Source organism: Mastigoproctus giganteus, chromosome 12 (genome assembly GCF_048544385.1).
Source record: "Mastigoproctus giganteus isolate SK-2022 chromosome 12, ASM4854438v1, whole genome shotgun sequence".
Taxonomy (NCBI): Eukaryota; Metazoa; Arthropoda; class Arachnida; order Uropygi; family Thelyphonidae; genus Mastigoproctus; species Mastigoproctus giganteus.
The window spans coordinates 79,936,398-79,953,984 of NC_143586.1; the positions used below are offsets into that span (position 1 = coordinate 79,936,398).

The 17,587-nt window shown below is 37.2% G+C and overlaps 1 protein-coding gene across 1 annotated transcript in view; it reads left to right on the forward strand.

Annotated features, from left to right (window-relative positions):
* LOC150077223 (salivary peroxidase/catechol oxidase-like) overlaps positions 1 to 17,587 on the forward strand; it is a 168,069-nt gene that overhangs the window by 11,402 nt on the left and 139,080 nt on the right. The window lies entirely within an intron of this gene.

The window sequence follows — 17,587 nt, forward strand, 5'->3', positions numbered from 1 at the left end:
GCAGAAGCCGATCCAGAACAGGAACAATATGCATTGAAACATTGTCTAGATAAAGTCAGCATTTAACAAACAAACGTTATCAAACTCCATCCTACCTACATAATTATTTGGATTCTTTGATTCAACAGATTTGATCATGTACGGATGCACCCTTTCCTTTGCTTTGCGACTTTTAAAGTATTCGGGCGTCCAGTGATATCCTTTTGGTACCACAAATGCCTAAACGTGATGTTCAAACGATTTCTTGAAAAGGACCAGGCAGTTTCAAGAAAACTCTTCTTGAAAAGTTTCGGATATTTCAAGCGATGTCGAAAGACTTTTTTAAAAGTTGCTAGTCTACCATTTATAGGAGATTTGCGCACACTTTCCCTCCTTTTAAATTTTTTCAAGAGGGAAATGAGTAATTTAGTTCGGCATAGACCAGAAGTCTTCCTTATTTTTATTTCTCTTCTACGGGCTTTTAAAGCATTACATGACCGAATTATTTTTATAGTAACAGATGACAAAGAGAATACATTCTTCTTTATGCGGTTTCCCCTAAGTAAAATTTACATTCGCAGATGATTTGTTGCTTGATAAAGAGAAAACTTTTGGATCTCAAAAGAATTTTTACCAATAAGAAAATTCAGAAATGCATAGATTTGTTTTTGGAGTACAAAAATTAAGACTTTTTTTTGAAGATTACTTTATAAACAATAATTACTGATACTTAAAAGCGTATTTTCTTAATTTTACATAACAGCCTCCTCGTGCTTTGTCAAAAGGAAGGGGGAATTCAACTTTGACCGCTTTTTTTGTTTTTAACCCCTCTGTAGAGCAGTTATTATCAAGAATTATCGACCAGTTATCATCTTATCCCAAATAGATGAAAATTACCCCGCGGATAAGATTTACACTTATTGCTATACAAATTTATATAGCAATGGTTGAGCTAGAAAAACTGGTTGTGATATGTTCACTTTTTTAATACCTTGTTAAATCGATCCGACCTTTCTTCGTTAGTAAGCCAAGGCTTGCATGCGCCAACCTTCCCTGAGTAAATTTGCTCTAACCCATGCTCTGTTGTAGTACGAATAAAATAAACAGAATCATTCAGAAGATCTCTGTACTCAGAATTCAGATAACATAAAATTACTTCCACTCGACAATTTTCTGTCAAGATCAAATAACAACCAGAATGAAAAAAAAATTAGTAAATCGTACAGGTAGTCTTGTCATATTTGACGAAATTATCTCTTCGATTACAAAATAGTATCTTAACAGTATATAACATAGTATCATTATAATTATTGTATAATTCATTGCACTCAATATTCTTTCTGCTAGGTACCACAATATTTAACGTAGCCAGTGAGGCACATTTTGAGTATTGTAACTCAAACATGTAGGACTATTTTTAGAATCGTTTAGCAAACAGTGAAAATATAAATACAAATGTCAATGCTTTTTAAATAACCTTTTCTGAAACTCAATCGTGTGATTTATGCTGTATATTTTGACAGATTGTAATAACAAAGATTTAGTCGCAGGTTATAAGGATTGTTCCATGAAATGCGCAAACATCCAACAGGAGAAATGATTTGGACCATACCTACTCCCTCTATGAGCTTGCTAGAGATGCATATATAGATATACGATAGATTAATTCGAATCAGAACAACGGGCCATGATTCAATTTCTCTCTGCAGAAGCATCTCCTGGTAAATCTTTCAAAAAGTTCAAATTTTTTACCAGGAAAGGGATGGTTTAAAAGAAGTAAAATTTCAAGACGGTCGTCTGTCCAAGGTAGATTTAGAACGATTTATGTAAAGTGTTAAATCATGGTGCCACCTTATAAGCTAGAAAACAAGGAGTATGAACTCAAGGCATACACTTACATTGCTACATTATATAGCAATGTAAGTGTATATTTCATTTAAAGCATAATCACTACTCCGAACAGATGAAGAGACAAATTTGCAATGCTCTGTTGTTGGTGTCCTCTTGTTGCATTTAACCTGCATTAATCAGTAAAGTAAATGTGGTGAGTAATTACTTTATTAATGCACTAGAATGCCCGTGGCCAATGCTTGGAGAAAAATGTTTCAGAGAAGAAGTAAAGATAAATATTGAAGTGATTACGAAAACCTTCCCGCGACTTTAGTCTTGAGTAATTCGAGTTCAAAGAGTGTTCCGGACAGCGGGACATAAGCGAGTTATTATATAGATAATATGAACAATAGAAGCTTTTCCATATCCACTTCTCAGTTTGCTGGGACGTGTATATTCCATTAAAAATGCCTGTTTATTAAATGATAAACCCGGAAACTCCAGTTTTCATCCAGCAAATAAGCAAACCAATGGAATTTATACGGTTTATATTCCAAACCAATGGAATTTATACGGTTTATAGACAGTATATTGAAGCTGATTAGGCCTTAGTTGCTATGCCTTGTAGAGAAGCAAAGCAACGGTGTTAACATAGAGTGGATCAAAGAAAATGATCCACATGTAAAATTATTTTCCATGCGCTCAAACAATCTTTGTCACAGTTGATATTTAGACAAATAACATCAGCTAAACTCACAGTTTAGCTGATGCATAAATGCTGATGATGCCACAGTTGAATTTTCTAAAATTATGGTAATTATAGGAATAATAAATCTATTTTTATTGCTCAGAGTGCATATTTATATGTACAGATTAAAAGTTGTGCATTTTCCTCATCTGAAAGCAAGCTTGGACATATATTTGTACTACCTAAATATCAATATACACACAGCTATTAAAAACAAATATTTGCATTACTCATTATGATAATTAAATCTCTGGCGATACGTAAAATGTGCTAAGTTTTAAAGTCTGTGCGCAAGGTGTTACAAGAAGAGTTTCATCTGATCAAAACTCATTAAGGAAAAGTCCCAAAAATGTATCTAAACTTAATGTCATTTAGCAGCTGATTCATTAGACTCATTGGACAAAATTATTGAAAGAAGAGTTGTAGACTAGCTGGAGATGTATAATTCAGGGACGAGGCAGGAACATTTGCCGAAGGGTTATTTGAAAAGTAAAAGCGTTCAATTTTACGGTCTGCTACTTCCAATTAGATCTGCTTTACAAACCTTCCCATTTAGTCTCGCTCTGTTTAGCATCCATAAAGCACGGCCTTGTCTTCGTTCTCCGACATCTACGTTCTAGTAAATACCGGCGTCAAACATACTAAAATGATAAAATAAATTCATAATTGAATATTTGATTACGACAGATCAGCTGGAGCAGTGATGACGAAACTTTATGGCAATTATGAGGGTCTGATTAAATTTTTTATTAGAATGACGTGCCATCTTCACTTCAGGAGCGTCTAATTTTTAATACCTCCGGAATAAAAACGATGCTATTAAGAGTTATGCAAACTGGTATTTGATTTAATGAAACTCGGAAAAGGAAATAACTGTACACAGTTGAAATCTGTGCATCGTAAGAAGTAGCTGATAGCCCTTTCTGGTGACGAATTCTGCGCATTTTTTGACTTGGTAACCATTATGAATACTTCAAATGGTTCGAATTCGGCCCAGACTTGGAGAAACATTTTCTAGGCTTTTTAAAACTCTACAAATCTCCATAAAAGGCATCGCTGTAGCACAGTGGTCATAATCACCATCCTCCCACACCGAGAGGAAAAGGCCTGAGTTCTTAACCTGTCAACGATGCAAAGAATGTCAGTCAATGTCGGCCTCAGGGGACACCTAAGTTATTTCCTCCTGCAAACCGACTGAAGAATCCACGCAATTATAGAAGCAGTATACTCACGCTTTGGCGTTGGTTGCTTTGGCGCTTAACACACACACACACACACACACACACACACACACACACACACACACACACACACACACACACGCGCGCGCACACACACACACACACACACACACACACACACACACACACACACACACCCTAAAACAGACGAACTGACATTTCGAACAAGCAGTTGAGATCTAATTAAAATTAATTAGATATTAACTTTAACCCATTTCACTAGTAATCATATTTTCTTTACGGGTATGCTTAATAAAGAAAAATAAAAAGATGGGATTTTGAGAAAATTGATTGAATTTACACTTGAGAGAGAGAGAGAGAGAATCATCCGATGCATAGGAAATAAGCTTAATCTGGAGAACATTAGTGTGATTCATTTTTTTGCTGTTTTCGATTTTATAATAAAGTGATTTGAATAATCAATTTTTTTCGATTATTAAGATAATCGATTATGCCCATCACTAATCAAAATTAAATTGTAACTCAACTAGATTCTTGCGTTAATGAACTCAAATATACTGGTATTGCGAAATACGTACCTCATGAAGTAGGTGGTGAAGCCAAGTTCTGATCAATGTATAAAGTGTGATCAAACAGTTCGGGGATCGATCTCTTTGGAATCAATTGCATTGATATGGTCTATGTCGATTTTTAACGCAACTACAACTTATGGAAGCATTCCTGGTAGACTCTTTTGGAATTGCTAACAGTTACTGTGTTGAATAATTTCCTTAATCTGCGACCTATCAGTGGACTTTAAGTTTTTAATCACAGGGAGCTAAATCCGGAAGTACTGTAGATGGGGGTAGACTCATAGTGATGGTGCGCTTCGCAAAGAAATTCTGGAATGGAAAGTGTTAATTGCGAAGGGCATTGTCATGATGCGAGCACCAATTCCTTGAAGTCCACTTTACCGCCCATGTTCTCCGAACAACTTTTCGAAATTGCTGTAGAACTGTTTTGTAATATGCCAGGTTCACTGGTTGACTATGCGGGACAAATTCATAATGAACTATGCTCTGTCAGTCAAACAATACGATCAGAATGATCTCACAGTTGATAGAGATCGTCTTGCTTTTTGAGCCTTGGAGAAGGCAGAGGACTGAGCTTTTGTTTCTGGATCATGCCCACAATTTGTTCCTATGATGGAAGAAAACAACATGTGGTCAGCAGTAACACGTTCACGAAGTTCTTGACATGCGGAAACTCGCTGCTCTCTTTGATCATTAGCGAGAATTAAAGGCACAAACTTGGCTTAAACGCGTCGCATTTCTAAATATTGCGTTAAAATTTATTGGCCTGTCCCACAAAAATGCAGATTCCAGCAACTTCGACTAGTTAAACTTCGATGACTCTTCACTCCTGGTGAGATCGTGAACAAAAGCGACAGAATCTAGTTTTTAATTTGTTTTTTTAAAGTTGAAGGGCGGCCAACAAGGATCATCTTCACCGGGGCAAGGAGGCGTCATTCTTTGTCGGTTTGTCTGGATCAAAAGTCGGGAGTCTGGGGAAAAAAACATGAAACCCTCCCTGAAACTCGATAAAACCTTCTAAGATATGTAAAAAAGTGGTCTAATTGGTAAGTGATAAGATTATTGTGGTCTAATTTGCCTTTGCACTTACGTAGCCATACCTATCTACCTACTTACTTATTAGTTTCCTTAATGTTTACTACAAATGAACTTTGGTATGCGAAAGATCTCCAAGCGTTAGGAAACCCAGCTTTGTAACTCTTACTACTTCTCCACTGCTCCCCTCCTCCGCTCTATCGAATGCAGGTATCAGTAAACACCTGTCGGAAATGGGAAGAAAGGAATGGAAGGAAATTTAGGCTTTATCTTAAGACGATCTTTGACCTTTTCTTTTCATGATAACATCCATAGTCAGATAATTTTAGGGAGATTTCCATGTTCTATTCATGTTGGCACAGTTTGGGGTCATCTGATGGTACAGTTACCGTCTGGATTGCTTTGGAGTCACGCTTGTTAATAAAAGGTGGCTGAACCTGTGCCATTCAAACTCGTAGTGTTCCTGTTATTTGTCTGTCTGAGAATTCAGACATTCGTTTGTCTAAAATGCCATTAACTATTCATAGGGCATGAGTGATGCTGCTCGTATTTATGCCATATGAATAATTCTGAATTAAGAGAATCATGTTGTTGTGATATAAAATACGCTATAAAGGAATATTCGTCTTAGTTGGTAATACATAGCACACTGATAAATTATGCACTTATTAAATTAACATCAGTGTTATTTAGTACGCAGAAGAAGATGCAATTAGCATTTCCAATTTCTTATTTTCCGGTCTTGAAGCATCCGAAGAATGCTCCATTAACATTCCATTGACACTGTACTGTACTGTACTGTATTATGTGAATTAACTTTTGTAGGCATCGTTTGACATTCTACTCACTTAAAGACAAAGTATTTCTTTCCCTGAAATCTATAAAAACAGAAAATTCAAATAAATATATAAAATAAATAACTTTTCTAAGTCTTCAAAAAGGTAAATAACGAAATTAAAGAAGCTTACATTCATAAAGAAAATTATAAGTCAACGTTTTGGGCATTTATAAAAAGAAAGTGATTGGTACAGCTCGAAAATAAAATACGTAAAAATACAAACGGCCACTTTTACTTTTCATCATGCCTTTTTGAGTCAATGACATTTTTTACGACCGATGCTGCAATGCATTGATTCCAGCTGCGAAGAAAGTTTTCCTTTGGGTCTCCAGGAATGCATCCACTGCAGTAATAACTTCATTGTCGATGGAGAAATTGGTGTCAGCCAGGTATTGTTTTTTTTTTTTTTTTTTTAATTGGAATATTAGCTGAAAATCTGTTGGTTCTACATCTGATAAATGTGGGGGATAGTGAGTGGGCGCTTTGTCCCGGTGGAAGAAGACTCCTTTGCTTAGTTTTCTTAGGCGTTTGTCTTTGATGTTTTCACGCAATCACTTCACAAAGTCTGTGCAATATGCCCTTGTGATTCCCTATTCTTCCTGAAGGTAATCCACTAGCGATACTCGATCAGCATCTCAAAAAACCGATGCCTTCACCTTTCCAGCAGAATAAATTGACTTGGCTTTTTTTGGAGGGGAGAAGTGTGACCATAGTTTTGACTGCTGCTTGTATCTGGCTGAAAGTGATGGACTGACGTTTCATCTGTGGTCATAAACCTTGAAGGGAAATTTTCTGGATCTGCATGAAAACGGTGCAAATCTTCACTCGACAACCCTTGTGTATTTTTGATATGTGTCGACAACTTTGGGACACATCGTGCTGACACATTTTCATAGTGACAATCTCTGTTATTAAGTGGTACACACGTTCTGGTGAAATGCACAAGACGCTAGTAAAGTACCACACTGTCACCTGCCAGTCACTCATCTCCAGATCATGCACACTGTTGAACAACTATTGGAATGATAGACGTTGTGAATCTTCCACAGGCTCTCCCTCCTTTGTTTAAATTCTGCTTCCCACTTCTTAAACATGCAACAGGAAGGGGTATTATCTCTCCCAGTATTGTAACCATATCCTTATGAGTTGCCCTTGGCATTAGTCCATTTTTTTTTTCAAATATTGAATGATAGGGAGACTAAATTTGTCCATCTTTTCCCACTCACACAACTTTGTTATGTGAATGAGGATATATGAACAAAATTCAGGACCTGTAATTACAAAACGGCGTTATTGAAACTGCATGAAACTTGATGGGTTAGTATTTAAAGTATTAAGTACAGAAATGTTAGCACCACTGTATCACTACTCTTTCAAACTCAAGCCACGAACTTTTCAAATCCGTCCCCACCTCGTAATGTCACTAAGTCATTCGTAAATCCATGTAAATATCAAAATAATTTAATCCGCTGTTGTCGAGCTTGATTATCCTTGGTTTTGTGCTTCTTCTTAGCTGTGACCCAGTTGTTGTTAAGGCAGGAACTGACTTCCTATTTCGTTCTGCTGACCCATCCTCTCTGTAACATAAATTTTGACTGGGACTTGTACGCCATGTAGAAACCCTGGCCTCCATTGGCGATGTGGAACTGTGCCTTTGTCCACCCGTCGCAATTGAAACAAGGAAGATTGTTATTATAAAACAGTTAAAGCTGTTTAAAGGCAAGGTTTCCACCCTTAAGGGGTTAGGGTCTTGTTATACTATCTCGTCATCTCATTCATTTAAAGAGGCGTTCTTTTGTCCGAATACAAATGATTTTAAATTAGATTACCTGATAGGTTTGGCCGTGAATCCGTTTTCACGAGTTTGCATCCCCTTTAATGGTACACAGCAACACTTAATGATCTCCCTTGGGTTGAACTAGTCAGCGCCCGCTGCTAATGTCGTAATATCTTCTTGAAACAAGATAAATGTTTCGTCTATAGCCACGCTGAAGATTGTTGCCAGAAGACCTTGGCACCCATAGCTTCTCGGCGATTACTTGTCTTGACAGAATAAACGGGACTCACCTTCGCTGCAAATATCCGTAATCCGTTTCTTTCACAGAAAGGGGGCAACAGTGGGCCTCTTGCCGTGTGTCAAGGGTTCAGTCAAACAAGCGAATTATTAGGACACACTGCAAACATGAGATTTATCTTTGCCTAGCGGAAAAAATATTCAAATTAATGGTGTGTTAACCGGAAAGATAAACGTTGAAGAAACCTCTGTTGACAAAACGTGCTAAACGGTAGCACGAGTTATGGTCTCACTAATACTCCATCAAGGATCTAAGAGATCGAAAAAAGTACTTTTGCCTTGTGGAATGATAAGTGGCATGGTCGACGGAAATATGACATCCTGAAGTGGGTCGGGGGGTGTCAACACGTCAGGTTCCGAGTAAATTGTTCTGGTGAAGAAAGCTGTTCTTCACTAGGTCTGTTCCTTTCGTGTGTTTGTAACCCCACTCTTGTGCAGTGATCGCCGCTGCCCTCTGAATTATTAGGGTCAGTAACTTCGCACGAGGTCGTGTGCCCACTTCATATTCTCTCCCGCAATACCCTGGAACACTTTTCTAGCAACTAGGGGCAGGAATATTTATACGTAACCCTAATGTTTCACTTCTCGTGACCTCGTTATTGTTATCAGCTAACTTTCTCTGGTTTTTGTGTCGTTTGGACGAAACTTAATGATAACCCTCACGGAATATTTTAAAAAAACTTTCAAATACTTGCGATAACATCTGGAAACCTTGCCTGTGTACCATTGGGATGAACTGGATGATCTGGTAAAGTTTTCCAACAATACTGCATTTTTCAATTTTCGTGTTGCCGGGCAAAACTAGTTAAAGGTGTTAAAGATTGCAGTTAAAGACTAGTCAAAACTAGTTAAAGATTGCAGAAAAATGCCAGTTTTGACTGGCATTTTTCTGCAATCCATTTTTGTCTGGATATCTACCGTAAACTTTTCAATGGATTACAGTTCAAGTTGGATAGGTTTAGGCAATAAAAAAATCCGTGGTTGGAATGAGAGAAGGCTAGACCATTGATACCAAGACTTTATTAAAGCGATTTCTTCTTATATTTTCAAAGATAAGAATAATCCATCAACAGAAAACAAGCTGTCAGGCTTATTACAAATATATTTCAATACGTTTGAGAAAGAAGACAATCTCAAAAATTAAATTCCCCTTAAGGATTCTAATGCGCGATTCTAGACATATACAGTCTAGAACAATTTTTCCACAAAACAATTATCGTTCCTCTAATTTTTCTATTTAAACATTTCCCCCTTTTTCTCTGTTCCATGGAAGCATTTTGTTTTTCAATATAGTGCAAGCATTTAAGTATCCCTTTTCCTTCCCTTTCTTATTAGAGCATCCGTGCTACTCGTAAGTGAAAAGAAGAGTCAGCCCGCATGTTTTTTACCCTACTTTCTCTATTGATCGTCACAGTTCTAGAATTTCATTGGCATCTGTCATTCAATTCTTACCTCCGTGACCACTTGAGTGCATTTACCTTGACGACCTCTTTGTTTATTGCAGCACAGAATGAAATGCTCTATAAAAGATTTTAGTACCATACTCCATTCGACACTTAATAATAACAGTACAAACTTTACAATAATAATACTTTGTTGCATTTGTCACATATTTCAGTTCTGTTAGGGCTGTTTGGTCCTATCAATAAGAAATATGTTTATTTACATTCATTATATTTACATTCATATATTTCTATTTATAGTGACACATAACACGTAGAATATACACCGGGTGATCGCTAAATTATTACCACCTACCTAACACCGTGTTGGGCTACCATTCGCACGGATAACAACCGCTATTCACCTAGGCATTAACTCCACTAGATGTCTGAAACCACCGTAGGTATCTGCAGCCATGCTGCCTGCAAGGCATTCCACAGTGGCGGAATAGATGTCGGTTGCGTGTCCATACGCCTCGCTTCCCGTTCCAAATCATCCCGCAGTTGTTCAACTGGACTGAGGTCAGGCGAATTTGGAAGCCAGTCAAGATGGGTTCTGTGTCATCCTCGAACCACTCGTGCACAGTGCGGCCCATGATATGGCCCATTATCTTCTTGGAAGATCCCGTTCCTGTCCGGGAAAAATGCAATATGGCAAGGAGCACACGGTCTTCTAAGAGCTGCCGTTAGACCTCACCAGCGAAATATTGGTCCATACGCACCAGGGGTCCTAGTCCTTGCCGGAAAATATGCGTCATATTAAGTAACCGCCGCCACCTGCCTGGACAGCGAGCACCGTACACGATGAATCCTTGAACTCGTGTTGTTTGCGCCATACATGAAGGCGCCCGTCGGCATGTTGCGCCAGGAGTTTGGATTAATCAAACTAGCACACTCATTTTCAGTCCTCCAATGTCCAACCAGCGTGTTGTTGACACCACAGCATTCGCCGTCGACGATGATCAGCGGTGAGGAGAGGAAGGGTCTTGGGCCGTCTGCTGTGGAACCCTATGCGTCTTAGTGTGCGGCGCATCGCCATTTCGGATATTGTTCTTGCATTCCCCATATTGTATTGCGATGTCAACGCAAATTACCACTGCTCTATCGGAGGAAGCTGTTCGGCATTTTATACTGAACAGCTCATAATTCAGTGATCCCCGAATGTATAATTAATTACAATTTTATTCCTGTATTTATTATACACGAAATGCAATACTATTGGTTTTCGGAAGGTCACCTATATTTTTCACATTTTAACTTTTCTCTGACCATATGGTTACATTAAGGCTTTTTATTAATTCTCTATTTATAAATTAATAATAATAAATCTTTTAATTAAAACATAGTTATATCCAGTACTCGGCAAACACGTTCGCCTCGACGACTAGTGTTGAACAAGCCAGTTTAACGGTTATGAGATTGAAATACCACTCTTTGTTTTACGATTGTGGTCTTATCTTGAACGAATTGGGCGCCACTCTCAACAAACGTACAGTTCGATGGACTCTTTACGAATGGTAAACTACCAACAGCGTTCTGTTACGGAACCAATCTTATTGGTTGGAAGAACGTGAGGAAAAACATGCATAAAGCTCTGTACGAGAGTACTGTATTAAAAATGACACTAGGAAGAGGGCTTTTTCTGTACCAGTCAATAAACAAATAAAAAACATAAAATAATAATAAATAATAACATAAAATAAAATTTCCATTCCTACAAAGGTAAACATCCAATGCTACTTTAAATTTAGTCAGACTTTCTTTGCTTCTGCTATGTTGGAAGGCAATTTATTCCGGCGTTCTTCAACCCGTTGCCCACAAGTGAATTTCATGAAATCCAGTCTTCTTTATATTTGTGACCCGCGGTTCTTGTCTCATCTACGAGGGGAGAATAGACGTTCCTCCTTCATCTTACTCAACGCCTTCAGCGCTTTATACACCTCGGTCACGCTTAGTTGTCATGTTGTAAAACTTTGCAGGCCCCATCTTTTAAGACGTTCTTCATGTGTGCATCGCTTTGCACTCACCACTAATCTGACTGCTCTTCTTTAACCCTATCCAGAAGTTTTGTATTATCAGTTTTTTAGGCGACTCCAGACCCGAATAGATGTTCCAAATGCCGTCTAGCCATCGTTTTATATAGAGGAATAATGAATCCTCCTCCCTACTAGCAAATGTCCTATATCACAGACAGGACACCATATGCCTTGCTTGCTCCTACCATTTTGGCTCTCAAATTTAAATGAACTCGTACATCGACCTTGCATAAATGAGGGAATTCTTAGATCTTCAGAATTAATGTAAACTGAATACATTTTTTGTGGCTAGTCAGTTTGTTTGATGGAATTTTTAGAATGGATAAAATTTTAGAGTCAGTGAATCCATGGATCCAATAACCCCATGGACGCCTTGTAACCTTACTTTCCTCAACGCTTACTTTAAGCAAGCCAAGTCAAATCCAATAACTCCGTCATTCTTTTCTTTTACAGAGAACTGAGCAAAAAGTTCTGAAGTAGAAGCACTCAAAACGATCTTTCTCCTCTCCTCATCCTTTAATTGAATAATAATCTAATAATTAATAATGCCAATGCAATGTTTAATTAACAATTAGCAATGCTGTGTGATAGGCGAAACAAAATGAGCAAGTTTATCAGTCGGTGAGAAATCCAATCTATGATTCCTTGCACAAATTAATAAACAACTTCTACATATTAACTTAATCTTAAAGAATCAATTTTATCTCCTTAGAATTTTTTTTACATCTTTTAAAAACAAATGAGTGAACTCGAAACATCTAATATTTAATAGCGCAATATACAGAATATTTATTATAAACATTCCTGTAAGTTCCGATCAGTAATTTTATCTGACAAAAGTTTAATAATCCTTCCAAACAAAACGCTATGTCCAATGTTTTGAAATCGTCACGAAATAAGTGAAATCCAACAGCGTGTCTTGCATAACTTTAGTCTAACGAGCCAACTAAGTGGAAGATACCAAAACCAACAGCTGTTTTCTTGAATTAAGTAGGTCTCTTTATACCTTAAAACTGAATGAATGTTTACATCAAGGAACTAAACAAAACATGATTGTCATCCGAGAAATATAGCGTGATTCATTCCACACACTTGGGAAACTGCCACACAATATATAAAGGTTATGTCAACTGTTACGAAAACTAGAGCACAATCGCAGTCATGATGACCTACTTGTCTACGATGCTGCTATTATTAGACATCAACGGAGGCGAAAAGTGTCATTGCCAATGACCCAATCCACGGTCACTCGCGAAGCTAGTAAATTCTATAACCACTCCGATTACTACTTGAAATGGAACTAAGTTACCAGCCAGAGCAATTCTATTATCACCGTGAGGTTACCAATAAAACCAGACAACAATATGGTCAGAGTTGCTGCTATTTTAATATGGCCCAATTTCATCCAGTATTGTACCGATATCGGGATTGATATTTACAACCGGAACAGAGCGAATATTATTGGAGTTCGTCGCAGCCAAAAAAACACAAATCATGAAAGAAATTAGAAAATTGAAATGTATCTGTAATGTCTACACATGATAAATTATGATAACATTTTTACAGAATCCACAGATATAAAATTTTTAACTCGGATGATAGTTGCCAAATCAAATTCTCATCCGATATTTGCATTATCTCTGGCTATCGTTATATTGTCCTAGCAATTAGGAGGAATATTTCAATGAGACAACAGAAAGTCCAGTGTCCAAAAACGGAAAGAAATCGTCAACATTCTTTTATTATGCCAAGAAATGTTTCGATGATGGACACGTTGCAAAATCACGGAAGTAGAAATATAAGCTTCTCCCATCTGGCTGGCTCTCTCTCTCTTACTCACACAGAGAAGGATGACATTTTTTTTTCTGTGTAGGCCATAGAAAGCCCTGACACAGCGTGACTTGATGGTTCAAAAGTATTGCACTTTTTGTTGTTCTGCTTTCCACTTGACGACTGGTCATTGACCTGATGACCTACGTGTGCTGCTTCTCATGTGTAACTGACTTGAACGACATCCTATCTAACAAAATACCATCGTTACGCTATGCAATTTATTTTTTTTTTAAATATGAATTTAAATATTGGATCTGATAATGCCTTTTAGGATGGGATATGGGATTCTTCACAGAAGGCGACACCGCAGCTATAAAAGAAAAGAAGCTACGATATTAGCACAAGAAAAATAAAGAACCGTACGGATTTTGAATACATGTTCAAAATCCGTATAGGTTGTTGGAAACTGGCGATATTCAATCCTGTCGCGTGCACATTTAGCATCTGTGTGAGAATTCTTAAAACGCCCTAGCATCCCCAATGAGAACCGTGGCTAAAGAAATAATACTTTTGTGCTTACGGATGCTTCCTCTAATGGTTGTTGGCCTTCATTTTATTTATGTCTATACTCGTTTGGTTAGTCTTTTATTTATAAATTCATTCATCCAATACTAGTAAACAATTCGGGGGAAAACCCTAATTAATATTTATGCTAATAAAGCGGTTCAATACAACAATAATAACAAACAACACAGTTTATATATTCTAAACCAAATGTCTCTTTGTGATCAATTCATCACGCGTGAACGACTCTTACCATTTCCCATCCCTCAGCATCTTTACTTATAATACAAGTCCGACTTGAATTTCGGGATCTGTACAAGGTTCTCGTCCTTACTTTTAATGATCTTCTGGTGTAATGGGGTTAAAACTAATGGTGATATAACAGTGGATACCAATTTTTTCCTTCTGCTGTCAGTTTCTGAAGAGGAAGACAACTTGTTCACTGCTAGGTTAAAGTATTCAAAGAATGAACTGGGTCTCTTCTCTGGCTTATTCAGAATGTCCTTGGTTATGTATTCAAAGAATGATTGAGCCTCTTCTGTGGCTTATTCAGAATGTCCTTGGTTATGGAAAGTAAAACCTTAAACTAGGTAGCGAATCCTGTATTTAAAATTACGCATAACTCGTCTAAACTTTAGAAATACATTCTTAATTTTAAAGTTCCTCTTTCAATTATTATACTCGAAAGTATTTTTCGAAAATTACTTTGTTTTGACTCACACGTCAATCATGACACTCAACAAACAAGAAAACAAAAGAAGTATCATACGTAGTTATATACCATAGAAAATTTTATAGGGGATTGGTTCAAGGCTGCCGTGGACGTTTATTTATTTTAAGACGAACAGAAATTCCTCTCGTATGTGAATATAGAAAGAAAAGAATAAATAATACAGCCCTTTATCAGACGGTGGTGGTGGATTCATATACACAACCCGGATAAAATGTCAAATTAGTTGAACAGGTATTTTTCAGCTGTGCTGAAAACGTGTTTGAATGAGAACGATTCGAAATTTGAAAACATGTTTGAACTAGGAGGATATAATGAAGAGGAGACAGCTCACTATAAAATAAGGGATTATAAAGATCTATGAGACGCATATATGGAAAAGGTACTGAGTCTAAAGATGGATAATACTCCAGGAGCAGACAATACATATCCATTTATACTGAAAATATGGAATGTAAGTGAATCAAGCCGTTAGCAAGGTTAATGAGATCACCACTATACTATGGGATATTCTCCTTGCACTTGAGAAGCACTAATGTTTCCCCCAATCATAAAAGAGGACCCAAAAAGTGAGGCATTTAGACTGGTGAATTCCATTTCTAGGATCAATCGCTACGTGATTGATCCCTAAACTCTAGATCTATAAGATTCCTAATCGAATCCTATATACCTAGATTTCAGCAAAGCTTTTGATACGATCCCTAAGGAAGGCTTTTGTATAAAGTGCAGCAAATTGGGATTGTCGGGAAGATTTTCAGTTTAATGAATGGCTGAAGGACAGGAGATAAACGGGCAGATGGCATTCATTCATTTATACTAAAAGTATAGTCAAAAATGGGCATTCTTTATAAAGAACCATAGCAAGTGCCCCCACTACTTGATTCCAATGTCCAGTGATGAATTTCCGAGGGAGTGCAGGGAAAGTTGTAAATTGGTTGACGACCTGAAAGTCGACAGGGTAATTAATAACCATAACTAGGCAATGCTTTGAATCTCTTACAAATATGATCTGAAAAATGACAACGCTTCTTAAATGTAATCTTGAAGTTGGGGAAAATAAGCTCAGGAGTAACTTACAGAGTGGTTCGGGGGGGGGGGGGGTAGCAAGTGGTTCAGGACGAAAAATACCGGGTTTACTATACAATTAGACATGACATTTATCATGCAATGCACAAGTGGTCGAGAAGGCACGTGGTGTCCTGTAATGATTTAATGACATTCGCAAGAAGTGAAATGATAATTTGAAATACCGTATTCAGGTCCGTTGAACAAACTTAAAAAGACACGGAATGTCCAGAATGTTTCAATGGAAAGCAATCAGATCAGTGATTGGCAATAACCATTTTCCTTCGAGGAATGTCTCAAAACATGCAGACTGCAAAGCTTGGAAATAGAATACTCAAGTGGGGAGGACCATTTAAGATGTACAACCCCCAAAGGGGATCAATAAAAGGAACGAGGAAGATACATCTTTACTAATAGGAAGGACAAGAAGGGTTGATTAAGTTCCAACGAAATTGGGTGGTCGCTTTTGGTGATGGGAAAGTAGGAGCAATTGAATTTTGTTTTTTTCTTTTAGCAGATGCTGAAAAAATATCGGCTTCCATACCTAATTCAGCCATTCTAAATTAATTCGAACATTTTATTTTTACCAGTTAATGTATATTTTTTGGTTGTATTGTTTCTTTCGCACATGTATATCATGCTTTATATACACTCCCGCCTAAAAGTTTGGAATCATAGTATGATAACAGTTTTAGTTCCTTTTTTTTTTTTTTTTGAAATTAGCTATCACCCAGATTTTTCATCAAAGTATCCTCCACGAGATTTTATCTCTGCCTTACACAGACATGGCATTCTAGTGATTAATTTTATAATAATGTCTTGACTAACATTATTCCACGCGATCCCTACGCTTTCCCATAAATGTTGTGAAGATGGGCAGACTTGACAGTCTAGATGATCCCATAAAAGTTCTATTGGTGGTGCTACACCGTAAGTTGCAATACCCCCTCCTATTGTTTAGTTGCTAGAAAGTCCCTGCACAGCTCTAAGCTATGCAGGGTCATTGTCTTGTTGTAATATAAAATATTTCTTCCACAAAGTCGAAGTCCAGAGGATACTGCATTATGTTCAAGAATGTTTTAATAGCCATGTTTTCTTAAAATTCCTTCAATTCTGACGATGTCACAATTCAGAAAAACAGAAAAAACCCAGATAATGATGGAACGACCAATATGCTTGACTGAAGGCACTAAACAATGTGGCACCATTTTTGTTTCAGTTGGTCATCTCACAAATTTTACGCTTGGATCCAAAAATTTAAAATTTGGACTCATTAGTTAACAGTACGTTTTTCCACTCTTCAGCGGAAAAACCTGGAATAATTGATGCCTAAACTCTAGGTATAAAGCTGTTTTTCCACTGTAACTTAATGGCCATTAGCCCGATTAACTGTTTCTTTCGATTTTCCAGTTTTAATAAGGACTTTCGAACCACTACATGACCATGAAGTTCTGCTTGTTTAAGACGAAGTTTCATAGTGGATATAGATGCGGGAATTTCTCTGTTCCTGTTGAATTCAACTCGGATTTCATGTACAGTGAATTGTCGATTGCCTTTAAAAATCAGTTATGGTCTTATCTCGTGGTTCCGTGTTACGCGCGGTCATCCTGATTGAATGGTAGTTTGTACTCTTTTAAATGAAACACCTTGTTTTTTTACCAATACTTCTTATGAAATAAACTTCTTTTTACAGAGTTAT